Source organism: Bos grunniens, chromosome 11 (genome assembly GCF_055505025.1).
Source record: "Bos grunniens cultivar Pamir isolate PY7600 chromosome 11, Bosgru_T2T1.0, whole genome shotgun sequence".
Lineage (NCBI taxonomy): Eukaryota > Metazoa > Chordata > Mammalia > Artiodactyla > Bovidae > Bos > Bos grunniens.
The window spans coordinates 98,549,555-98,575,610 of NC_141175.1; the positions used below are offsets into that span (position 1 = coordinate 98,549,555).

General features: G+C 44.9%; 1 protein-coding gene and 1 long non-coding RNA gene across 2 annotated transcripts in view; both read left to right on the forward strand.

Moving 5' to 3' along the window:
* Positions 1–6,189, forward strand: part of LOC147363662 (uncharacterized) — a 36,579-nt gene extending 30,390 nt beyond the window's left edge. The window contains exons 6-7 of the mRNA XM_086328389.1: positions 3,440–3,555; positions 6,030–6,189. The gene's annotated coding sequence lies outside the window, so the exon portion shown is untranslated. The remainder of the gene's footprint in view (positions 1–3,439; positions 3,556–6,029) is intronic.
* An 896-nt stretch (positions 6,190–7,085) lies between these two features.
* On the forward strand, positions 7,086–20,161 carry LOC147363663 (uncharacterized). Its single transcript, XR_015135972.1, has 3 exons — positions 7,086–7,314; positions 16,498–16,680; positions 19,899–20,161. It is a non-coding gene; the product is annotated as an uncharacterized LOC147363663 (long non-coding RNA).
* The last annotated feature ends 5,895 nt before the right edge of the window (positions 20,162–26,056 follow it).

A 26,056-nucleotide genomic window follows, 5' to 3' on the forward strand; every position in this document is an offset into this window, starting at 1 on the left:
CTCCACCTCCATCACCACCACCATCATCGCCCCTCCACCTCCATCACCACCACTACCACCATCATCACCCCTCCACCTCCATCACCACCACCATCATCACCCCTCCACCTCCATCACCACCACCATCATCACCCCTCCACCACCTCCATCACCACCACCACCATCATCACCCCTCCACCTCCATCACCACCACCATCATCACCCCTCCACCTCCATCACCACCACCACCATCATCGCCCCTCCACCTCCATCACCACCACCACCACCATCATCACCCCTCCACCTCCATCACCACCACCATCATCACCCCTCCACCACCTCCATCACCACCACCATCATCACCCCTCCACCACCTCCATCACCACCACCATCATCACCCCTCCACCACCTCTATCACCACCACCACCATCATCACCCCTCCACCTCCATCACCACCACCACCATCACCCCTCCACCTCCATCATCACCACCATCATCACCCCTCCACCTCCATCACCACCACCATCATCACCCCTCCACCACCTCCATCACCACCATCACCATCATCACCCCTCCACCTCCATCACCACCACCACCATCACCCCTCCACCTCCATCATCACCACCATCATCACCCCTCCACCTCCATCACCACCACCATCATCACCCCTCCACCACCTCCATCACCACCATCACCATCATCACCCCTCCACCTCCATCACCACCACCACCATCACCCCTCCACCTCCATCATCACCACCATCATCACCCCTCCACCTCCGTCATCACAGTCACCATTGCCACCATCACTAGTAGCACTGTCTATCACACTTGTGTTACCTGTTTAATGTTTCTCTTATACCATCATGGAGATCATAACATTGGTAAGACTTTTAATAATTATATTTGTTTTATTCCTACACATTACATAAATCTAGGAATTAAAAGGTCATGGAAGAAAGTGACAACTCAGAACTGTGTTTGGGACTGAGTTTGGATTAAACCTGTCACCCTCTTCAATTTGAATGTTTTTGTTTTTTATTTTCATTTTTTTCCTGTGCTATTTTATCCCCTCATTTAAACTTGAAAGAGAACCAGAGCTAAAATAAAATGACACACTCCATGACCTCCAGGTCCCAGGAAAAGGCAGAATTTACTGAAGCACCAACTTGAATTCCTTTACCACACGCATCACTCAGGTATGTTTTTTTTGGAGTGCACAGGTGTGGCCAGGATTTTCAAAGTCGAAGCTGTTTTTTTTTTTTTTTTTCCCTTCCAAACTCTGCCCAGTAACCAGCAGGGGAAGCTAGAAGGATCAGTCTGAAGGAAAGTGGCACAATTACCCCATGAATCAGAATGTTTTGGCAGAATTGTGGCAATTGGCAGGTTTCTCTTCATGAGATCACCCATCTGCTCTGATTCGGGTGTGATGCTCAGGGCCTCTGGGGACAGTGGTCAGAGTGGGCTTTCTTTGGACGCGTTCCCATTACCCACTGAACTGAGGAGATCAGGGTTCCCTCCTCGCTTTGGCTTACGTGGGAAGGATGGCATCTTGAACCCCTGCCCGCAGCCTGTGATTTAACAATCCTTTGTGAGGCCCCTGGGATTTATGTCTTTAAACACTGTTGCTGGTTGAGGTAATGGTGGGGAGTAGAAGGAATCTGGCCCAAAGCTAAAGCCCTAGAGCTTTACCCCACCCCCAAATATTAACAAAACAAGGATGTTATTAAATTACCAATCCTGGCCCCAATTGAATAGATGCCAAGAATTCCATGCTCCCACCTCACATTATATGTTTTATTTTTCTTCTGGGGATTTGTTTTCTGAATCAGTTTACTTCTTTGTGGTCCAATAATCACCAAATGGAATTCTCCCCATCTTTCATCCTTCATCATTAGGACAAAAATACAGTATCATTTTCTGGCAAGAAGTAAGTATCTCAAAATTAAAGACAATATTTTGTGACCAAAAAAAAAAATCCCTCAAGAGCACTATTTTTCTGATGAATCAGAACTGGAAGTGATTACGGGCTCAGCGCCTGAAAACAATATGCCCTCATGCCCATTACTCCATTGTTGTTAGGACATCAAACATCCTCTTTTAAGTAAGTGAAGGGGGGTACTTAACAAATTTTTTAAGTGAGCCATAGATAAGTGCACCATAGATAAGTGCATTGGCATGGTTTGAGGAAATGCATAGAAGAAATTAAAAATATTTATTTTATTGAGCTAATATTCCCTGCTGGAGATTAGAGTAGCAAATGGAGCCCACAGCTGTAAGAAAGATACTATTCATCAATTTAGTTTCTATTTATTTAGTCCCTAACTGTCAACTTGAACTTGAGTAGAAGTTTTAAATTATAACTTACTAAATGCTTGTAAGAGTGTTCCTCAAATACAGAATCTCAGATTGTATTTTCATAACAAAGTACTTAGTCTGATTTTATTTGAATTGAATTTTTTTTTAAGGCATTCAGAATTCAAAATTTCTGAGAATCTTTAGGCTGACTACGATTTTGGTATGTTGTAGAGAATTATGATTTTAAGATCGTGTATTTTGATCATGGCAGTTTGGAAAATTCCTGATGCCATTTATAATGTATTTCAGAAGGAAACATTTTTAAAGGCATTGTTTAAAAATCAGGGCTAACTGTTTTCATTGCAGGCTGCTGCCTCTTAGCTGTTGGAATCAGAGCATACTTGTTGCAAGTGGCTATGGTCAGTCTAATCACCAGTATCTTCTTCATGGATGTACTGCTATATACAACTTAATTCTTATTTTAGATTTACAAAGGGAAGGGTATCTGGGATGCATATATAGGTCCCGAGGTGGTCAGGAAGCACATAGCAGCTACAATAGTTAAGTTTCTTTAAACAATTTAAAAATTAGTTATTAATTTTTAAAATTTAAAGTTTTATAATTATTATTTCTAATTGTAATTGCTTTCAAAGTTGTGTTAGTGTCTGCTATACAACAAAGTGAATGGTGTATATATATCTATCCCCTCCCTCTTGAACCTTTCCCGCCCACCCCCAATCCCACCCCTCTAGGTCATCACAGACCACCAGACTGAACTCCCTGTGCTACATAGCAGCTTCCTACTAGCTATCTCTTTTACACGTGACAGTGTATATACGTCAATCCTAATCTTCCATTTCATCCCACCCTCCCCTTCGCCTCATGTCTGCATGTCCATTCTCTGCATCTGCATCTCTATTCCTGCCCTGCGAATAGGTTCATCTGTACCATTTTTCTAGATCCCATGAATATGCGTTAATATATGATATTTGCTTTTCTCATGGACCTTGAGTCTGTCATACAGGGTGAAGTAAGTTAGAAATAGTTAAGTTTCAGCAAGGAGGTACTGTGTTCCAGGGAATCCAGTAAAGAATTTGATGTCCTTTATTCCATGTGGAGACAGTGACTATTTTGCAGTAACTGTGACTATCATCATTTTACAGGTGAGGAAATGACCAGCTCGAAGCAGATACTAATTTTCCCTGCCCCCTCACCCCCACCCCAATGAGCTGGCACATGCTGGAGGTGGTGCATGGCAGAGCTGCGCTGCTCCTAAGAGGTTAGTCTTCTCCACTGAATGCCTGGGTGCTGTGGGGCTTCTTTTGCAGTGGGAACAGACCTGAGTGTTTAAAGATGGTCTTTCAAGTTCCTCAGGGAAAAGGTGGTAAGTGCAGACGACTGACTTATCCTCTTCTCCCCCATCATAGAAATTCTCTGCAAAACATCCATGCATTTCCGAGTAGCCTTTTCCATGGACGAGCTCGCATGGGCATGTGTTCAGTTCAAGTGTGCTTTCCTCCAGGGAGCTCTTCCACAAGATTACAAAGACTGGGAACCTCGCCCATGATTATTAATATTTTTTAAAAATTTCTTCTGGCTTCTATCAGGGCCCTATCAGTTTCAAAGATCGCTGTCAGGGGTGGGAGCGACTGAAGTTGAAATGGCCTGAAAGCGGAAACTTCTCTTCAGAGCTGTGCAGTCGGTGGAATATTCATAGAGATGTAATCTGACACAGGATACAGAGCTGGTGTCGAAACTCAGCTCCAAACCATAGTTGCTATTTGTAAAACTGGTCCCTCAGGGACCAGCTGGGGATAAGGTAAACGGAGGTGAGGGGGGTGGGAGGGGGGCTGACTGAGCTGCAGAGTGACTGACACAGGACTGCAGGAGGGGCTTCTGGCCACAGGAATTAGGGTTCTGGGGTGTGTGGGGTGGGGAGACAAGAGGGCCCAGCCTTTCGTGTATGGGAAGGACCACCTCTCCCTCAGATGGGAGAACCCTTTCCCTCATGCTGCCTGTGTTTGAAGCTTGAACTTTGGAGGAATCACTACAGAATCCTTATGCAGTTTGGCCAAAGGGGGAAGTGACACCATTTGCTTTTTTTCCCTGACAGTCTTCTGGCCAGGATATTGATGAAAAAAAAAAAAAAAAACCCACAAAATATGGCACCATGGATCCCAATGAGTGTCACCTTCCGATGCTGAAATTCAATCATAAAATGAACCAAAGGGACCATCTACTGATGATCCACATTTCCTTTAAAGAATGCACACATCTCTCTCATTTCTTTTTCCCTTCTAGGAACTCTACTCATCTGTAGTTAATCTAAGAATTAACATTTAGCAAAATACTGCCTCAGTGCCTTCAATGAGGTACGTGCTGTGTGGGTCTGTTGATGACAGCCCTGTGCTAATGAGGTCATGAGTTCAGTCCCCAGGAGGGCTGACTCACTTGTCCATGGTCCCCCTGTGGACACCCCGAGGGTCACTGGTCACCAGTGACCTTCTGGGGAAGAATCAACACAAGTTCTTCACTGTTTGTGGGGAAAAAAACAACTCAAAGCAGATGCCTTGAGTGGACTTGGAGCATGGCAGTGGTCCCAGGGGTGACAAAATGGTGCCCCAGAGGCTGCAAAGACTTCCTGCAGACGGTGACAGTGCCTGGGGCGGCCTCTGTGCTGGGAGAGCCTGTGCCGATGTGGGGAGAGGGGGCTCCATCCTGCAAGGACAGGGGAATATCTTCTAGAGACAGCCGGGGGCGGCAATGGCTATTCAAGAGGCAGATGGCGAGGATGCTTTAGGAGAATTTGGTTGAATTTTCGTGCGTGCTAAGTCACTTCAGTCATGTCCGACTCTTTGTGATCCCGTGGACTGTAGCCTGCCAGGCTCCTCAGTCCACGGGGTTCTCCAGGCAAGAATGGCAAATTATCAATCAGAGCAGTACCACCAATATGTCCTCCTACCTTTGAGAGGTTAAAGGGTCTGGCCACTGTCCTCCCTTGTTGAACAGAGTATTGTTCATCCTTAGAAATATTTGCTGTTCCATAGGCAAAAAGTATATCAATGTTACTCTACTGTATTTTTCTTTTACTAACAGCAAAACTATTTTTTATGTGACCAATTTAACATCTTTTTAGCAAATTTCCTGTTAATGTTCTTAAGACCCATATATTTGAGGGGCCAGTGTATGTAACCTTCTCTACTTTATGGGCTATTGTAAGAACTGGTTGAAATAAATGCCTTGAATATGTTTGAAACCTACGCAGCAGTTCACAGCTGTGTTGACCAAGTTTGTGGTCTGTAGGGGGAGAGTCAGAGGGGATGACCACCTGGAGACAGCTGGGCTGAGTCGATGGGCACCCAGTGAAAGTGTGGGTGGCTCTCTCTGAGGCCTGGAGGGCAGAGGCACCTAGGAGGAAGTCAATGAAGCCTTGACCTTGAGATTCGTTCCTGAGAGAAGGCTGCTGGAAAGAGACAAGGTCAGAGGCAATACAGGGGCTGGCAACTTGAAATGGGAGCCAGTTAGAAACAGAGGAGAGGAAAAAAAAAAGAAAAAAGAAACAGAAGGGAGCAACGTGGGCGGGGGAGTTCAAGGAAGCAAGGAGACGGTGCTCAGGGCTGGTCTGGACCTCACCAAGGTAGGGGTGGGGCAGGCACCTCTTCAGATGTCCTCAAACCGTCATCCGGGAGAAAACACCAGCAATGTCACTTCTCTGAAAACTCATCTGAATCCCAGTGTGTTTTCCCAACGCAGGTATGTTTCTGAAGAGAACGGGAAATGGGCACCGCTGCACACAGGTGTGGTCCTCTGTGGTCCCACCCGTCTTCCCAGAAAGTCCCTGGAGTAGCCACACCTAAGAAAGGCAAGTAACATACATAGATAAGCAGCCATTGAATGAAGATGGCATCCTGCAATAAAGTCCCTCCAGCATATACACAGCCCCACGGATGTAAAATTCTATATATTCGTTATATAGTTATGAACTTCCCAGGTGGCTCAGTGGTAAAGAACCTGTCTGCCAAGGCAGGAGATGCAGGATATGTGGGTTCGACCCCTGGGTTGGGAAGATCCTCTGGAGAAGGAAATGGCAACCCACTCCAGTATTCTTGCCTGGGAAATCCCATGGACAGAGGAACCTGGTGGGTTACAGTCCAAGGGGTCAAAAAGAGTGAGACATGACTGAGCGGCTGAACAAAAACAACAGCAAATATATAGTTATATATACATATGTTATCGTAGAAGGCAATGGCACCCCGCTCCAGTACTCTTTCCTGGAAAATCCCATGGATGGAGGAGGCTGGTAGGTTGTAGTCCATGGGGTCGCTAAGAGTCGGACACGACTGATTGACTTCCCTTTCACTTTTCACTTTCATGCATTGGAGATGGAAATGGCAACCCACTCCAGTGTTCTTGCCTGGAGAATCCCAGGGATAGGGGAGCCTGGTGGGCTTCCATCTATGGGGTCGCACAGAGTCAGACATGACTGAAGCAATTTAGCACTTAGCTTAGCAGTACATATGTTATACTAATGTATGTATACATAAGTTATAATTATATTATACTGAAGTTGTACTTCAGTGGTACACAATGAAGTGACTTAACACACACGCATTAAGTATAAATGTATGTAATATACACTGTATCATTTATATAACACAGGGATATAGGCTATGTGTGTCTGCCTCTGGTAATCTTCAGAGAGTGGTAGTGAGGTGTGATGGGGACAAAGAATTATCTTTGTTTTTAATCTGTTTCTAAGTGTTGTTTCCCTTGTTACAACTATTAAATAGTCCTTCTTTAATTTGGAAGTGATCCAATCAAGAAAACAAAACATTCCACCCTGCATCAGGGTCAGCAGTTTAGGAGGTGACGGGAACTGAGTTCTGCGATATTACTGTCGCCAGTGGTGACTTGCACAGAGGAGCCCCTGGAGCCCCTGAGAGCCACACCTGGCCCCTCGGACACCAAACTCATGGCCGCCTAGCACTCAGATGACGGGGGAGCTGTGCCTTCTTGGCAGGCAGGACCCTGCCAACAGGTAAGACTTCCCAGACTGGGAGTAAACACAGGCAGTCCTTCCAGATCAGGTGTGCGTGTCTGTCTGGCGGAGAGGAGGCAGGGATCAATTGCAGGGGAAAGAACTTGAGCTGGTGCACGAGGAAAATGAGAGCTTTTCTTCCTCAGTTCAAGAGCTGCCTCAGCAGCCAATGACAGAGTATCTGCCTGGGGTTTTATGTTGTTTTACACCAGGTAAAGCTGCTTTCAGCCAACAATATTCCCTGTGCCAGGGACTATGCACGGACTGGGAGAAGAAGTGGAGGACAGACTGTGATGATCTCTGACTTTCTGGAGGCTCAGCTGAACTGGGGAGATGGATGCTGCATGAGAGACTAAGCTAACAGAGGAAATGATGCTCTGAAGGAAGTGGAAATGGTGAACATCAGGGCTGGACTGTTTTGGATCTGAAGGCAAAGCAAGCACTTTCTGAGGAGAGCACCTTTAAACCAAATTAACAATTGTGGTGCTGGAGAAGACTCTTGAGAGTCACTTGGACTACAAGGAGATCCAACCAGTCAATCCTAAAAGAAGTCAAACGTGAACATTCAGTGGAAGGGCCGATGCTGAAGCTCCAATACTTTGGTCACCTGATGCAAAGAGCCAACTCATTGGAAAAGAGCCTGATACTGGGAAAGATTGAAGGCAGGTGGAGTAGGGGACAACAGAGGATGAGAAAGTTGGATGGAATCACTGACTCAATGGATATGAGTTTGAGAAAACTCTGGGAGACGGTGAAGGACAGGAAAGGCTGGCGTGCTGCAGCTTATGGGGTTGCAGAGTCAGATGTGTTCAGTCAAAACTGAAGAACAAGAGCAACAACAATGAAGAGACAGGACCAGCAGGTGGAGAAAGGCAGGAGGCACCTCAGCCTCTCCACAGAGACTGCAGAGCAGTGAGCTGGTCAGGATGAGGTATGAGAGGCCGTCCGGCATCAAATCACATCTGCCCTCTTACATGCTTTATGGGTTTAAAAAAATCTGTTTAAAATTAATTTTTATGAGAGTAGAGTTGCTTTACAATGTTGTGTTAGTTTCTTCTGTACAGCAAAGTGAATCAGCTGTATGTATACAGACATACCCTCTTTTTGGATTTCCTTCCCATTTAAGTCACCATAGAGCATTCCCTGTGCTCTACAGTGGGTTCTCATCAGTTATGTTACAGTTATCAATAGTGTATATACATCAATCCTGATCTCCCAATTCATCTCACCCTCCCTGTGCTTCAGATTTAGAAGTTTGATTTTACCCTAAATGTCAAGGCAAGGTAAAGCGTGCTCAGAAATCCAACATCTTAGCACCTCGCTGAAGCACTTCAACTCAGCGGGTATAAAGATCTGTCGACTGAGCACAAAATAAACAGATTGATGTTCTATGAGTGGAAATCATCCTGTTTTACTTTATTCTATTTTTAAACTTTTGTTTTTACCCCAATTACATGAAAAATCATTCCCATTTAGATTCATTTTCGTTAAAAGACCAAAGCTTACAGTGATGAGAACAGAAAGTCTCATGTTGAGAAACTGGCCTGAAGTGGAAGAAAAGGTTGATGAGACACTGTCTCCATGACCTGGATTGTGTGAAGCAGTTTCAGAAACCATCACCTGTCATATAGACGAAAGGCTTGGTGAGGCCACACCCCCGTGTGAGGGCCCAGGAACGTGTATCTCTGTTCCAGGGAACTTTCCTGGTGGTCGTTTAGGTGCTCAGTTGTGTCTGACTCTTGAGACCCCATAGACTGTAGCCCCCCAGGCTCCTCTGTCCATGGGATTTCCCAGGCAAGAATACTGGAGTGGGTTGCCATTTCCTTCTCCAGGGCATCTTTCCAAACTAGGGATCAAACCCGGGTCTCCTGCATTGCAGGCGGATTCTTGGATTCTTTACCTTCTACTGCATAATATTTTGGTGAGGATGAAAAGAAGAGAATGAAAATATCTGGCACCCAAGAAACATTCAAGAAATATTAGCATTTTTATTCCTGTAAGTAAGTAAGTAAGTAAGTAAGTGTTAGTCGATCAGTTGTGCCTGACTCTTTGTGACCCCATGGAGTGCAGCCCAGCAGGCTCCTCTGTCCATGAGATTTTCCAGGCAAGGATACTGGAGTGGGTTGCCATTTCCTTCTCCAGGGGATCTTCCCAACCCAAGGATCGAACCTGGGTCTCCTGCACTGCAGGCAGATTCTTTACCGACTGAGCTACAAGGGAAGTCCTCTCAATAATTTAGGGCTTCCCTAGTGGCTCAGATGATAAAGAATCCACCTGTAATGCAGGAGACCAGGGTTAAATCCCCACCCACCTCCTTGCCCCTGCCCAGGTCAGGAAGATCCCCTGGAGGAGGAAATGGCAACCCACTCCAGTATTCTTTCCTGGAGATTCACACGGACAGAAGAGCCTGGCAGATTACAATCCATGGGGTCGCAAAGAGTGGGACATGACTGAGCGACTAAGCACACACACCCTCAATAATTTAATAAACCCTTCCAAAAATAGAACTTCCTTCAGTGTAGAATCCTACCCATTTTTGGTTGATGGACCATCCAAAAGGACACCAGATCCTTTTGTTTGACTCTTGGTAAGTTGACTTTGCACTTTAAAAAGGAAAAAGGGGAAACCTGTAGTCCTTCAAACAATGACCCCTTTTAAAGCCTACGTTGGACTCCGATTTCAAAGAATATTCTTATTAACATAGTTCCTTACAAATGGAGTGCCACTCATCAAATATTTATAAGGAGTAGCCTGAGAAGCCAGCGCAGCGCTTGGCAAGCCTGGGGACATTTCCCACATGCACTGTGGGGTGGCCTAGGCAGGGGACACCGTTTAATTTTGTGACATGGTTTGGGGGCTCCAGCACGTGCTGGTCTTGGCATGGTTTCTCCCGGCTCTGGGCCTGATCCGACCCCGTTCAGGACTCCCATGTAGCCTGGCCTCGCAGGCAACTCACTTTGAAGTCCACAGGGGCTCTTTGAATAGAAAACATACACAACGGGGTGCTGATGCAAATAGGAATCTAGGCCTGATGTACGTGGGGAATAAAGGTGCTTCTCACCCCAAATATTAGCTCTTTAGCCAGGAAACGACAGTTTGATCATTAAATAAAAGAGCCCCTCCTTACCTCAAAAACTCCACAATCTACCACCAAAGCTTCTCCATCCATTTGCTCAGAAATGATAAACCTGCTAATTACCTGCGAGTTTTAATTAAGCAACAGATACAGGCAGTGCAGGGCTGACTGGTTTGGCTTCAAGCATATCAATAAAATAAACATTCTCAATTCCAGGGCAACTTGCTCAGTGATAAAAAAAAAAAAAAAAACACACAAAAAACGAAAAACTAAACATCACTATCTTTTGAAATATCACTCATTGAGTGTGATCATTTAGAAAAATATCTCTATTAGAGATAGTTAGAGATGTTTTTTGGTTGAAAAATGCAATCGCCGATGGAGTGCAAAGCTGTGATTTGTAGACAGGCTAAGTAAATTAAATCACTCACTGTCTTTTTTCCTTTTTCTTTTTTTCCAATGGCTTTAAAAGTTAAAGGTAATTTGCAAGGAAAATGCTCCGTTTGAATTGGTTTGTAATATCTGTTAATGATCTTTAAAAAATCCACTTATTCACAATTCTGCCCCTGAGGGAATAGCAGTGTGCTATCAGAAAAATTTCTAAAGTCTGAAATGTCATTAGCGAGTGATTTCTTTGAAGTAAAAAGCCCCGAAAAAATAAATTATATAAGGTATACAAGTGCGCAGGACAATCACTTTGATGAATAATATCTGTGTTTTTCATGCCGAAAAATACAACAATTGAGATCCAGGCTGCTAAATTACAGAGCCGTCTTTTGAATTACCTCCGTGTAGGCATACCTGCTCTGTTTATTTCACACGTATATTGAGTTCTCCCATATATTTATAGACTGTTGATGTAAAAACAGTCGTGTTAGGACCAATTTTGATTATATTCCTTGTGTTTACCTTTTGGAAACACAAGGTGTGGCCTAAATACAAGGCTACAGGTGTGCCATCCAGGAGGAAAACAATGGCTTGTTTGAGTGCAGCTCCCTGGATGGAAGAGCCAGGTGTCCAAACGGAGGTGCAAACGCCAGGCAGTGCCTGGATGGTTCACTACTAGATAACGGAGCTGTGAAATCCCACACCAAAGGGAAAATTTCCTTCCTGACCCCAGCTGGCTATCAGTTTTTTTTTTTTTTTTTTGCCTGGAAGCAGAGGTGTCTTTGTAATATAATAGCAGTCAGTGTAACTGTGGATGCTGTTTCAGCTGCTATAAATAGCTAATCTTTTTTTTTTTTAAGGGAGGAGTTGGATTTTACTAAACCATTGGCCAGAGGTTAATTATCCATTTCGTAAGAAAGTATTTCCTCCTAGACAGCCTCAATTTGTTACCTTTTAATCCCGCTTTACATAATAAGGCTGGAAATACAAGCGTCTCCTCCAGGTCCTTCATTGTTGACATAATTTCATACAACGGCTCTTTCATTTTTTTTTTCCCTCATACATTCCTCACCTCTTTGCTCAACTGCAGAGGGTCCGAGTTTTATTCATGGTTCCTCAGGGAAAGGCATTCACTTTTCCCGATCCAGCTGACCTATAGTCATAGGTGTGTATGTGTGGTCCTTTCCACTTTCCGCTCTGGAACCAACATCAGGAGGGCACATTGAACCTAGATTCAGTTCAGTCGCTCAGTCGTGTCCGACTCTTTGCGACCCCATGAATCGCAGCACGCCAGGCCTCCCTGTCCATCACCAACTCCCGGAGTTCACCCAGACTCCCATCCACAGAGTCAGTGATGCCATCCGGCCATCTCATCCTCTGTCGTCCCCTTCTCCTCCTGCCCCCAATCCCTCCCAGCATCAGAGTCTTTTCCAATGAGTCAACTCTTTGCATGAAGTGGCCAAAGTACTGGAGTTTCAGCTTCAGCATCATTCCTTCCAAAGAACACCCAGGGCTGATCTCCTTCAGAATGGACTGGTTGGATCTCCTTGCAGTCCAAGGGACTCTCAAGAGTCTTCTCCAACACCACAGTTCAAAAGCATCAATTCTTTGGCACCCAGCCTTCTTCACAGTCCAACTCTCACATCCATACATGACCACAGGAAAAACCATAGCCTTGACTAGACGAATCTTTGTTGGCAAAGTAATGTCTCTGCTTTTGAATATGCCATCTAGGTTGGTCATAACTCTCCTTCCAAGGAATAAGCGTCTTTTAATTTCATGGCTGCAATCACCATCTGCAGTGATTTTGGAGCCCAGAAAAATAAAGTCTGCCACTGTTTCCACTGTTTCCCCATCTATTTCCCATGAAGTGATGGGACCAGATGCCATGATCTTCGTTTTCTGAATGTTGAGCTTTAAGCCAACTTTTTCACTCTCCACTTTCACTTTCATCAAGAGGCTTTTTAGTTCCTCTTCACTTTCTGCCATAAGGGTGGTGTCATCTGCATATCTGAGGTGATTGATATTTCTCCCAGCAATCTTGATTCCCGCTTGTGCTTCTTCCAGCCCAGCGTTTCTCATGATGTACTCTGCATATAAGTTAAATAAGCAGGGTGACAATTTACAGTCTTGACGAACTCCTTTTCCTATTTGGAACCAGTCTGCTGTTCCATGTCCAGTTCTAACTGTTGCTTCCTGACCTGCATACACATTTCTCAAGAAACAGATCAGGTGGTCTGGTATTCCCATCTCTTGAAGAATTTTCCACAGTTTATTGTGATCCACACAGTCAAAGGCTTTGGCATAGTCAACAAAGCAGAAATAGATGTTTTTCTGGAACTCTTGCTTTTTCCATGATCCAGCGGATGTTGGCAATTTGATCTCTGGTTCCTCTGCCTTTTCTAAAACCAGCTTGAACATCAGGAAGTTCACGGTTCACATATTGCTGAAGCCTGGCTTGGAGAATTTTGAGCATTACTTTACTAGCGTGTGAGATGAGTGTAATTGTGCGGTAGTTTGAGCATTCTTTGGCATTGCCTTTCTTTGGGATTGGAATGAAAACGGACCTTTTCCAGTCCTGTGGCCACTGCTGAGTTTTCCAAATTTGCTGGCATATTGAGTGCAACACTTTCACAGCATCATCTTTCAGGATTTGAAAGAGCACAACTGGAATTCCATCACCTCCACTAGCTTTGTTCGTAGTGATGCTTTCTAAGGCCCACTTGACTTCACTTTCTAGGATGTCTGGTTCTAGGTCAGTGAACCCAGGTAACTGCAGACTACTATTTAAAAAAAAAAAGTATTCATTTATTTGGCTGTGTCAGGTCTAAGTTGTGGCCCTCAGGATCTTCGAGCTTCACTGGGGCATGTGAGGTTTTTAGTTGTATCATGTGAAATCTTAGTTTTGGTGTGTGGGATCCATGGGTTTCCTGACCATGGATCAAACGCAGGTCCCTTGCCTTGGGAGCATGAAGTCTTAGCCATTGGACCACCACCAAGAAGGTCCCAAGGTTGGTTTTAAAAAAGATCTTCTACACTATTTTCTGTATTAGTCCCTCCATGTGCTTCACTGAAGAAATCAACACTTGAAAATTTTGGGGATTCTTTATTGAGGTTCCACATATGGAAGCTGCAAAAAGCAGAAATACGTGACTCCATGGATGATCCTGGTGGGAATGCATCCCAGTAACCATCCCCAGGTAAGAAAAAGAACCAGCCATTGTCCCCAATGGCCCTGGTGATGGTGTCCCTTCTTCCTCCTCAGAGATAGCCACCATCCTAACATCTAGTCCCATAGGTTGTTTTTTTCTCTTTTCTTGAGCGAGTGAGTGAAGTCGCTCAGTCGTGTCTGACTCTTTGAGACCCCATGGACTGTAGCCTACCAGATTCCACCATCCATGGGATTTTCCAGGCAAGAATACCGGAGTGGGTTGCCATATCCTTCTCAAGGAGATCTTCCCGACCCAGGGATTGAACCCAGGTTTCCGGCATTGTGGGCAGATGCTTTACCATCTGAGCCACCTGTTTCTTGAGTAACACTCTATAAATGCAATCATATGGTATCTGTTCTTTTGTGTCTGGCTTTATCCTTTCAACATCAAGTTTGTGAGCTGTATCTATGTTGTTGGGTATAATTATAGTATTTTTTCCCTGTTGTATTTCCTTCCGTTCTAACAGTTACAAAGCATAGTTTACCCATCATTTTCCTCCTGACCCGTGTTTGGGTTGTTTCAGTTCTAGGCTAATTCCGAGGGGGCTGCTGTGGGCCTTCTTGTGGATGTCTTTGGTGGGTGTGTGCATGCATTTCTGTTGTGTGTGTAGACCAGAGAACTTTGTCAGTTTCTACTCCCACCAGCAAGTGGGAGAGTTATGCCGCCCTACTTCCTTGTTCATATCTGGTTCTTAGTCTTTTTGATTTGGGGCTCTCTGGTGGTACCTAGTTGATTTCATTGTGGTTTTAACTTGATTTATCAGATTTACTAATAAGTTGAACATCTTTTCAAGTACCCTGGCTATTTGGGTATCTTGAGAATGGGTTTTTGCAAATGTCTTGCTGATTTTCCTGATGTATTGTTCATCTTTTCTTTCAGATTTTTAAGTATCTTACTGAGATACTTATATTGTGAATATGATCCTTTTTTGTTTATGTATATTGAAAATATCTTATACTACCCTGAGGTATATATTGACTTTTCACTCACTTTATGGTGTCTTTGGATGACTAGAAGATTTTAATTTTATTGTACTTTAACTTACCAATATTTTCCTTTATAGTTAATGCTTCCTATGTCCTATTTAAGAACGCTTTGCTTTCCTGATGGTCATGAAAATATTCTTTTGTATTATCTTCTGGAAACTTTATATCAAAAATTTCACCTTTCTCATTTAGATCTGTAATCTACATGGTATTGACTTTCATATATGGTGTGATGTTGGGATCAAGTCTGTTTATTCCTCCATCATATCCACTTACTTCCTTTCTCTAGTACTCTGAAACATTTTTGCCGTAAATTAAGTGCTTACTTGTTTATAGGCTGATCATATGATTTTCCCCTTTATTTTGTTAATGTGATGAACTGTGCAAGAAGTTTTTGAATGTCAAACCAGCCTTGCATTTCTGGACTAAACTGAATTTTGTTATGATATTTATTTTATGTATTACCACATGTTTTGATAATTTTACAATATGTATAAAAGAAATTTACCTGTAGTTTTTTTTTTTAGTGTAATATCCCTGCCAGGTATGTTATCATGATTTAGCTGGCTCATGAAACAAATTGAGAAGTGTTCTCATTACATTCTCTAAAAATTTAAAACATGAATGCATGTGTGTGTGCTCATTTATGGCTGACTCTTTACAACACCATGGACTGTAGCCCCCCAGGCTCCTCTGTCCATGGGATTTCCCAGGCAAGAACACTGGAGTGGGTTTCCATTTCCTCCTAATCTAATATAGTGATTGTATGTAGTTTGTCCTAGCATCAGTCCTGGGTCAGGAAGATCTCCTGGAGAAGGAAATGGCTACCCACTTCAGTACTCTTGCCTGGAGAATCCCATGGACAGAGGAGTCTGGCAGGATACAGTCCATGGGGTCACAAAGATTCAGACATGACTGAGCAACTAACACCTGTCCTGAGTATGCTACTCAGGTTTCTCCAGAGAAACCTACCAATTGAATATATGCATATATATATATATATATATATATATATATATATACATACACACATATAAGAGCAGACCTACTATAGGAATTGGCTAGCACAGTTACAGAAGCCAAGAAGTCGCTTGATCTGCTATCAGCAAACTGGGAGCCAGGAAAGCTAATGGTGTAACCCTGTCCAAATCTGAAGGCCTGACTACTGGGGGGTTGAGGGCTGGGGGGTGGGCAGTGGTATAAGTCATGGTTGGATTCTTTTTAAATTGAAGTGGAATTGATTTACAGTATTATATTGGTCTCGGGTATACAGCACGGTGATTCAGTATTTTTATAGATTATACTCCATTAAAAGTTATTACAAGATAATGGAATACACTTGTGCTATGCATAGGGTTGCAGAGAGGTGGACATGACTGAAGTGACCGCATGAGCACACACCTGGTTGGACTCTGAAGGCCCAAGCACTGGGAGCTCCCACGTCCAAGGGCAGGGGAAGACGGGTGTCCCAGGGGAAGCAGAGAGAAAACTCACCCTTCCTCTGTCTTTCTATTTGGTACAGACGTTCAGCAGATGGGATGCTTCTCACTGCAACGTTGAGGGTGGTCCTTTTAACTCTATCCGCCCATTTGAAGGCCAGGCTTCTCCAGAAACACCCTCAACAGACACACCTCGAAATACATTTCACCAGCTCTCTGGGCCTCCCTTAGCCCCATCAAGTTAACCCATCATACCAACCATCACAGTAAGTATTCATCACAATCATATTTCATTCCAGGTTTCTGTATATTTTGAATTAGACTTCAGGCAGAAAACTGGTTTCGTGTGAGTTTTGCATCTGTGTGCATGTTCAGTCTTGTCCAACTTTTTGGGACACCATGGACTGTAGCTCAAAAGGCTCCTCTGTCCATGGGATTTCCCAGGCAAGCGTACTGGAGTGGGTTGTCATGTCCTCCTCCAGGGGATCTTCCCAACCTATCCTGTGTCTTCTGCATTACAGGTGGATTCTTTACTGATGAGCCATCTGGGAAGCCCATGGGAAGGTCAATAGGAGTTAGACTGTTTTCTAGGAGCTCTCCCATGGCACTTGGCAGTAAACATACATGCTCAAGGCTGACCTTTGTCACTGCGTCTCAATCCTGGGCCCATTGTCAAGGTCCATCTTGGATTTGAAGAGGAACCTGTGAGATAACAACTTTCTGGACAGGGCAAGCATTCAGATAAATACCTGATCCCAGTGAGAATCTTCAAAACCAATTTCATCTCCTCCTTTTGACCTTTTGATCGCTGCTCCACAGACCTGTTCTTTTTAATCTCCTTCAGTACTGTGCATCTCATAGCTCACTCATCTCTCCACACCTACTTGCTGTGGTCCTCTGGGCTATGGCATTTCTAGTACCCCCAGTCTTCGTTTCATCCTCTTCTCAGACATCCAAGTGCTCACTCCAAAATGGAAAGCTGGTGGGTCTTCCCTGGTGGCTCAGTGGTAAAGAATACACCTGCCGAAGCAGGAGACATGGATTCAATCCCTGGTCCAGGAAGATCCCACGTGCCGCGGAACAACTAAGTCCATGCACCACAGCCATTGAGCCTGTGCACCCGACAAGAGAAGCCACTGCAATGAGAAGCCCAAGCCCTGCAGCTGAAGGGCAGCCTCTGCTCATCACACCTAGAGAAAAAAGCCCGGGCAGCACTGAAGATTCAGCACAGCCAAAAAGCAGCATAGAAAGCTGGCCGCCTCAGCCCTCATAGAGAGCTCCTTGGTGGCTTTGCGAGGTGGAGTGCAGGCTGGTGAACACGCACCCGGAACCCCTCTGGCCGGGCTCTGCGTCCTCGCCAGCCTGCCCCCTCCCCTGCAGCATCTCCAGCTGCCCTTGGTTCTCAGTGTGTACGAGGGGCCTTTTTGTACCAACCTTTGTGTGTGTTGCTCCTCCCACCAGGCATGGGCTGTCCATGGCTTCCTCCTGGACAACCCACTGTTTAACCATCAGCTCAGACCAGAACCCTTGAGCCCTCCCAGCTGGGACTGTGTGGTCTCCTGGCCGGGGCCTCATCTCTGTGATGAGATGGTGAGCTCTTTGCAGGCAGGGTCCAGGGCTCAGCCTGGTGGAGAGCAGGTGTTCAGTAAACATGTATAAATTCAAACAGAAGGGACAACGCTGACTAGGGGACTGGTTTGTATTTCATTTCAACTTTATTCCTTTATTTATTTGGCTGTCTTGGGTCCTGGTTGCAGCACTCAGGATCTTCCTTGCATCATATGGGATCTTTCTAAAAATGTATTTATTTTTAACTGGAGGATAATTGCTTTACATTATTGTGGTGGCTTCTGCTATATATCGATATGAATCAGCCATAGGTATACACACCTCCCCTCCCTCTAAAAGCTTCCCATTACCTCCCCCATCCCGCCCCTCTAGGTCATCACAGAGTGCCAGCCTGAGCTCCCTACGCTGTACAGCAGCGTCCCACTGGCTCTGTGTGCGTATGTCAGGGCTGCTCTCCCAGTTGGTCCCACCCTCTCTTCCCCACCGTGTCCACAGTCTGTTCTCTATGTCTGTATCTCCCTTGCTGCCCTGAAAATGGGTTCATCAGTACTATCTTTCCAAATTACGTATATATGTGTTCATGTACACTATTTGTTTTTCTCTTTCTGATATCTTGCTCTGTATAATAGGCTGAATTATCTTTCTAGATTCCATATCTGTGCGTTAGTATACCATATCTGTTTTTCTCTGACTGACTTCACTCTGTATAATAGGCTCTAGGTTCATCCACCTTACTAGAAACTTTTGTTGAGGCACACGAACTTTCTATTGCAGTGCACGGGCTTAGTTGCTCCAAGGCATGTGGGATCTTAGTTCCCCGACCAAGGATTGAACCCATGTTCCCTGAATTGCGAGGCAGATTCTTAACTCCTGGCCCACCAGGGAATTCCCTTATTTCATCTTTTTGGAAGCCTGAGATGGACTAGGATGGCCCAAATGCCATGCCCAGAAGGGAGGCAAGAAGGCTCAGGCGATGGAAAATCCGCTGATGCAATCTCTTCCTCTTTGACTAAATTCAACTCAAATAGTGGAAACTCTTCCGATGGCATCCGCTTTCTGTAGAATGGATTAGTAGCAAGGATTTCCTATACAGATTTTTCCAGAGTAACAAATTAAAACCATTTACTCTAAGAATTTTAAAGAAAAAAAAAATCCTGCTTAAAAGGCATCTGACCGAGATGCTTCCCCCTTTCTCTTATTAATAAAAGAGTTTACACAGAAACTCTGTAAGAGATCGTGTAAGAGGTTCGCAAGGGTTGCTGAAGTCCCCGCTAGACGCAAACTTTCACTTTGTGAAATTGGCTACACCCTCCAAATGGTATCACAGAAATGGACTTTCTGGGGCTCGTCTCTATGAATGGGTTTTAGCTGCACAGTGGTGCCATTCATTTTATTTGGCCCACGTATTGCCAGTCCATTCTAAATTTGGCCTTAATTATTTTTCCTTTCACAAAAATATTTTGTGGGATCTTTTTGAACCCCGACGACTTCCTTCTTGTCCCTTAAACCAGAATCCAGGAGTGTTATTTTTGTTCTCCTCTAATTAAAATAATTGCTTGCTTCTTTTTAACTAGATTCGTGCAGTTATTAGCCTAATACATGGATGGGTGCCACGCGGTGCTTAAGAGACAGAATGAGAAGTGATCGTGTAACTTCACATGAAAAAGATTACCTAGTGCCAAGGAGCATTTTCCCTTTTCAGCTGGCATTTTAGAAGAGCCTTTAGTAAATTTGCTCCCCCCCCCACACCCCACCACCCCCTTGCTAAAAGACGATTAACTGAAAGAATAGTTCTATTTTCTTCGTTAGGTACACAGCTCACCCAGGACAATTTGAAGAGGGGCACTTGATATGCTGGGCAGGGTACAAAGACCTGGTCTCTGGTTTTAATTTCTGCCCCTGTTTTGTCTTCCAGAATAACTGTGTGTGAAGGGTGAAAGCCCCATGTCTCTGAAGCCAGTGGGTGTTCACAAGAGGATTATGGGAAGAGGGACAGAAGTGCCTGGATGTACTGTTCAGAACTGGCAGGACCGGCCTCTAAAAGGAAGACTTAAAATGATGTTTTTGACATCAACACTTTCCCCAAAGTTGATGTAAGTCCTGGGGTTTTGGCAAAGGCCCACAGGCTACCTCTGACCTGTTGTCTCTTTAAAAAAATTTTTTTTATTTATTAATTTATTTTTGGCTGCACTGGGTCTTTGTTGCTACACAGGCTTTTCTCTAGTTGCGGGCTACTCTCTATTTGTGGTGCATGGGCTTCTCATCTGGTGGCTTCCCTTGCCACAGAGCACGGGCTCTATGGCGTGCGGGCTTCAATAACTGTGGTGCATAGCCTCAGTCGTTGCAGCTCAAAGACTCTAGACGGTGAGCTCTGGAGTCAGGGCACATGGGCTTAGTTGCTCCATGGCATGTGGGATCTTATTTCCTGGACCAGGGGTCACCTGCACTGGCAGGCAGATTCTTAACCACTGGACTACCAGGGAAGTCTCTGTTGCCTCCTTTTGTAAGTTAAGATTCATGGGATCGCCATGGCCACAGCCATTTGTGGATGTGTTGTCTACAGCTGCTTTTGGACACAACGTGGAACAGTGTTGATAAAGACCACATTGTCTACAAAACCTCAAAGATTTGCTATCTGGTTCTTTGCAGAAAAAGTTTGCTGACTCTTGATATACTTACTCCACCTGATCCACTGAGCACCTGCTGGAAGTCTACTCCAGGTTGAGAAATGTGTTTATAGGAATGTGAATAGTGGTCTTCCTTTGGTGAGACGCTGAGGACCTTTGGTGATGTGTTTTTGTCCCCGGTAATCAGTACAGGTGCATTGGTAGCAGGAAGTGAGAAGGATGCAGTGCAAGAAGTCATGGTTTGAGAAAAGGTTCTGCTGCGATTGTCTTGGTGGCAGGTGGTGAATCATGGCTGGGCTCTTCCTTTGTCTGCTGCCTGGAGGAGGAGGTGTTAATGACTTAGAGTGCACCTTTATTAGCTAATTCAAGACCTATGTGTGCATGTGTGCTTACTGGCTCAGTCATGTCTGACTCTTTGCAACCCCATGGACGGTAGCCTGCCAGACTCCTCTGTCTGTGGGATTCTCCAGGCAAGAATACTGGAGTCGGTTGCCATTTTCTCCTCCATCAAGACCTATGTGCTGTGCTTAGTTGCTCAGTCATGTCTGACTCTTTGTGACCCCATGAACTGTAGCCCTCCAGGCCTCTCTGTCCATGGGGATTCTCCAGACAAGAATACTGGAGTGGGTTGCCATGCGCTCCTCTAGGGGATCTTCCCAACCCAGGGATTGAACTCAGATCTCGCACACTACAGGTGGATGCTGCTCCAGAAGATCTTTCTGACTCACGTATTGAACCCATGTCTCCTGCATTGCAAGCGGATTCTTTACCACTAAGCCACCAGGAAACCCTGCAGGTGGATTCTTTACAGTCTGAGCCACCAAGGAAGTCCATCAAGACCTATGATCACCTTCAATTAAAAAAAAAAAACACCTAGGGTCATCCTGTGGACTTCTGCTGCAGGGCCAAAAGATGGGCCCCTCTGCCACCAGTGGGTGGTTGGGTGAGTCAAGTACAGCAGAGGGTCAAATGTTTTCTCAGTCATAAGATACTATGTATAAAAGTATCTTATACTATGTGGCATAGATACTATGTATAAAAGCAGTGAATAAGTGTTATCTCTATTTGCCATGTGAAGAAATGAGAATCAGTTTAGTTAAGATCTAGTAAGCTTACTCCATGGCACCCCATTCCAATACTCTTGCCTGGAAAATCCCATGTACAGAGGAGCCTGGTGGGCCCCAGTCCATGGGGTCACTAAGAGTCAGGCACGACTGAGCGACTTCACTTTCACTTTTCACTTTCATGCATTGGAGAAGGAAATGGCAGCCCACTCCAGTGTTCTTGCCTGGAGAATCCCAGGGACAGAGGAGCCTAGAGGGCCGCCGTCTATGGGGTTGCACAGAGTCGGACACGACTGAAGTGACTTTGCAGCAGCAGCAGCAGCAAGCTTACTCCTTGGAAGGAAAGTTATGACCAACCTAGATAGCATATTCAAAAGCAGAGACATTACTTTGCCAACAAAGGTCCGTCTAGTCAAGGCCATGATTTTTCCAGTGGTCATATATGGATGTGAGAGTTGGACTGTGAAGAAAGCTGAGTGCCGAAGAATTGATGCTTTTGAAATATGGTGTTGGAGAAGACTCTTGAGAGTCCCTTGGACTGCAAGGAGATCCAACCAGTCCATTCTGAAGGAGATCAGCCCGGGGAATTTTTGGAAGGAATGATGCTAAAGCTGAGACTCCAGTACTTTGGCCACCTCATGCGAAGAGTTGACTCATTGGAAAAGACTCTGATGCTGGAAGGGACTGGGGGCAGGAGGAGAAGGGGACGACAGAGGATGAGATGGCTGGATGGTATCACCGTCTCAATGGACATGAGTTTGAGTGAGCTCCGGGAGTTGGTGATGGACAGGGAGGCCTGACGTGCTGCAGTCTGGGTTGCAGAGTCGGACACGACTGACTCAACTGAACTGAACTGAAGCAGGTGGAAGCACCATAAGCTGTTTGCTGGTTTTAAACACTGCTTTCCAGGGCTCCATGTGCCTCTGTGCGTCATACTTCTGGCCACGGTTTCAGGCGTGTTCAGTTCTTCAGTTAGTTTGTCTCTTGCTCTTTCCCTCCCTCTCTCTCTTCTGTCTTTTCTTCACTATTCAGCAATATTTATTCATCTGCTTTTAACTGGAAAAGGCACTGAATTTTTCAGGGAGAGTGATGATTATTTAAAGAAGAGGTGGAAGACTCGTAGGATGGTTTTGTTCTCGGACTCCTGGGCTGGAGTCCTCCAGAAGTAGATTCCCTCACAGTTTCTCCTGAGCTGCCCAAGGGCTTGGTCCTTATCTGTGATATAAAGAGAGAAATGGGGTGGGGAAGGGAGAGTAGTCCTGTCACTCAACAGCGTGTTGCTGGAGACATTGTTTTGGGTTGTGTGTGTATATGGGCACATAACATACGTCACACGTGCATGTAAGCACGCATGTACGTGTACATGTGTGTATACCCGCACATGTGGATGCATGTATACGTATGTTTGCATGCAGGTGTGCATGTATATACCTGTGCACATGTGAGTATGTGTGACTGTGTGTGTGTGTATACATGTGCATACATGTGTTTACATATCAAGAAAGAAAAGAGGAAAAGAGATGAAATATTGCTAGCAGATTTCACCAACAGCTACAGGATGGGGACAATCTAGGTTTGGAAAATTTGAAAGTTACGATTTTGTACATGAAGTCCCAGGGAATCCCTATCAGAGACATTTTCAAACGTGAATCATTCATTTAGATGATGTATATTAAATAGGCCAGATATGGACTTACTTGGCTTTACTGTCCCATACCGTCTTCAGTCACATTGTAGTCCTTCAGTAATGTGTCTTGTAACTTTTGACGTGATGATTATCAAATGTGCGAGGAGGAAGCAGCCTGAACTGTAATACGGAATGTGTTGTGTCCCAGTAGGAGATTTGCCAGTATTTTCCCTGATAGTTATAGTCAATTCTGTTGGCTACTTATGCTCTTCACGTAGGCTTGCACCTAAAAGTCACATGATTCTCTGAAACAATGGTGCAAATAAAGTTGCCTCATAAAAATAAAACAAAGTGAACCCTCCAGAATCTTTCATGGTACAGCTGTCAACTGCACAGACCTCTGGGAAGTACAGTAGAAAATCCTTCTTATTCTCCTCTTTCTCCCACATCAGTAACTCACACTCCTGCTGTCTGAATTTGGAGGAGGGCATCTGATCCTGCAATTCAGCATTTAAACCATGCTGTTGTTGTTCAGCCGCTCAGTTGTGTCCAACTCTTTGCAACCCCGTGAACTTCAGCACACCAGGCTTCCCTGTCCTTCACAGTCTCCTGGAGCTCACTCAAACTCATGTCCATGGCGTCAGTGATGCCATCCAACCATCTCATCCTCTGTCACCCCCTTCTCCCCTTGCCCTCTTGAAGCTGTGCTGTTTGTTCCTCCAATATTCCTAGGACCCAGGATGGTGCTGTTCTCAGAAACGTAATTTGTTTCAGCACAAAAAGCATATTCATTGCAGGATTTAACATTGATACAGATAACACTTTTCCTCTCTAAGAAATTGGTGAGCATTAACCAATTTATTTAACTTCCCTGCCATGAAGTGAATTCCCTTCCATTTGCTGTGGGAAAACCCTTCTTTTTCTAATTCTAATCTTTTAGCAGGTATTCTACTGAGAAATTGTCACCACGCAGGAAATGTTTTGTAGAGGGGGGAATAAATCTTTCAACACAGTGTAAAATTCCACCGAAATAGATGACCTCCATTTCCACAGTGTCTAAGCCTATTTTTAAGCGATTTAGCAATGCTCCTGAAAAAAGTAAAATCTCATTGAAAACGGTGGAAACTATTATTGTTACTACTGTTATAACTCCCATTGCCGTGTGCAAAGTTCTTGATGATTTATGTGCATTATTTTGAGTTCCTCAGAAAGGAGAGCTTGAGGAGAAGCTCATATGCTATCTGTTCTGTGGAGGTTCGATCCAGGAATAGGCTGTGATGAAGGATCTTGAGATGGAGAGTTACCTTGGATAATCTGTGTACTTGCTCAGTCATGTCTGACTCTTCAGCGACCCCATGGACTACAGCCTGCCAGGCTCCTCTGTCCATGGGATTCTCCAGGCAAGAATACTGGAGTCTGTTGCCATTTACTCCTCCAGGGGATCTTCCTGATCCAGGGATTGAACCTGCGTCTCCTGCATTGGCAGGAGGGTTCTTTACCTCTAGTGTGATCTGGAAAGCTCTGGATTATCTGGATAGGTCCTAAATCCAGTTGTAACTGTCCTTTTAAGAGGCAGAGACAGAGGCAGATTTAATACACGGAAGAGAAGAAGGCAGTGTGAACACGAGGCAGAGATGGCAGTGATGGAGTGATCACCAGGCAAGGGATGTGGGCCTCACCAGGTGCTCAAAGAAGCAAGGAAGGGCCCCTCCCCTCCAGTCTCCAGAGAGAGTACGGCCCCTGCTGAGAGGTCCGTGTGGGCCAGTGACGCTGATTGGATACATGCCTGCTGTGTGAGTCGCCAAGTTTGGGGTAACTTGTCACAGCAGCCGCAGGGCAGTAATGCAGGTGCGTTCTTCCAGAGCATGAACTATGAGGTCTCAGGGGAGACTGATCTGGAGAGGGAAGGGGAGGAAGAAAGTTTACCTGCCAGTTCTCACCTCTGATTGGTCAACCGCTTCCCTGAGGGGACACTGGGTGCGTGTGTGCTCAGTCACTTCAGTCATGTCTGACTCTTTGTGACCCCACGGACTGTAGCCCGCCGGGCTCCTCTGTCCATAGGATTCTCTAGGCAAGAATACTAGAGCGAGTTGCCATTTCCATCTCCAGGGGATCTTCCTGACCCAGGGATTGCACTCGTGTCTCTTATGTCTCCTGCATTGGCACGACTTTACCACTTTTGCCACCTGGGAAGCCTGTATCATTTGCAATTACACCTTATTTCCTTTGCTCAGTTCCAACAGTTTACCTATTGATGAAGGCGATCGTCATCTTCCTCCCCACAGTCATCACACCAGCAGATCCCTTTACCCTGGAAAAGCTTCTCATGACAGTTGCTTTCACTCTACTGCTCAGAAGACACGTCTTTCAATGAGCTCCCCACCAGGCATGATGCTGAAATCATATTTCCAGGGGACAGAGATAGATGTGGTGTACTTATCTGATTAAACTGCCTGTTGTTTTAAATCTATTTTCACAGAGACTCTTTCCTCCAGAAGACAGTCAGTGACACAACGCATTAAAAATTATATCTGTATCAGTGGTTTCCTCTGTGGCATTTCTGTAGTGTGTGCACGTGTGTGCGTGCACGTGTGTGTGTGCGTGCTAACCTCGTGTCCCCTGTTAATACGCATGTGACAGTTATGAAACAGTTACAGCTACAACAATCAAGTTTGGCTACATATGTTATTTATCTTTATCTATAGTGAATACATTTATTGTCTTCCAAAAATGATTGTCTAGAACTATGGGAATA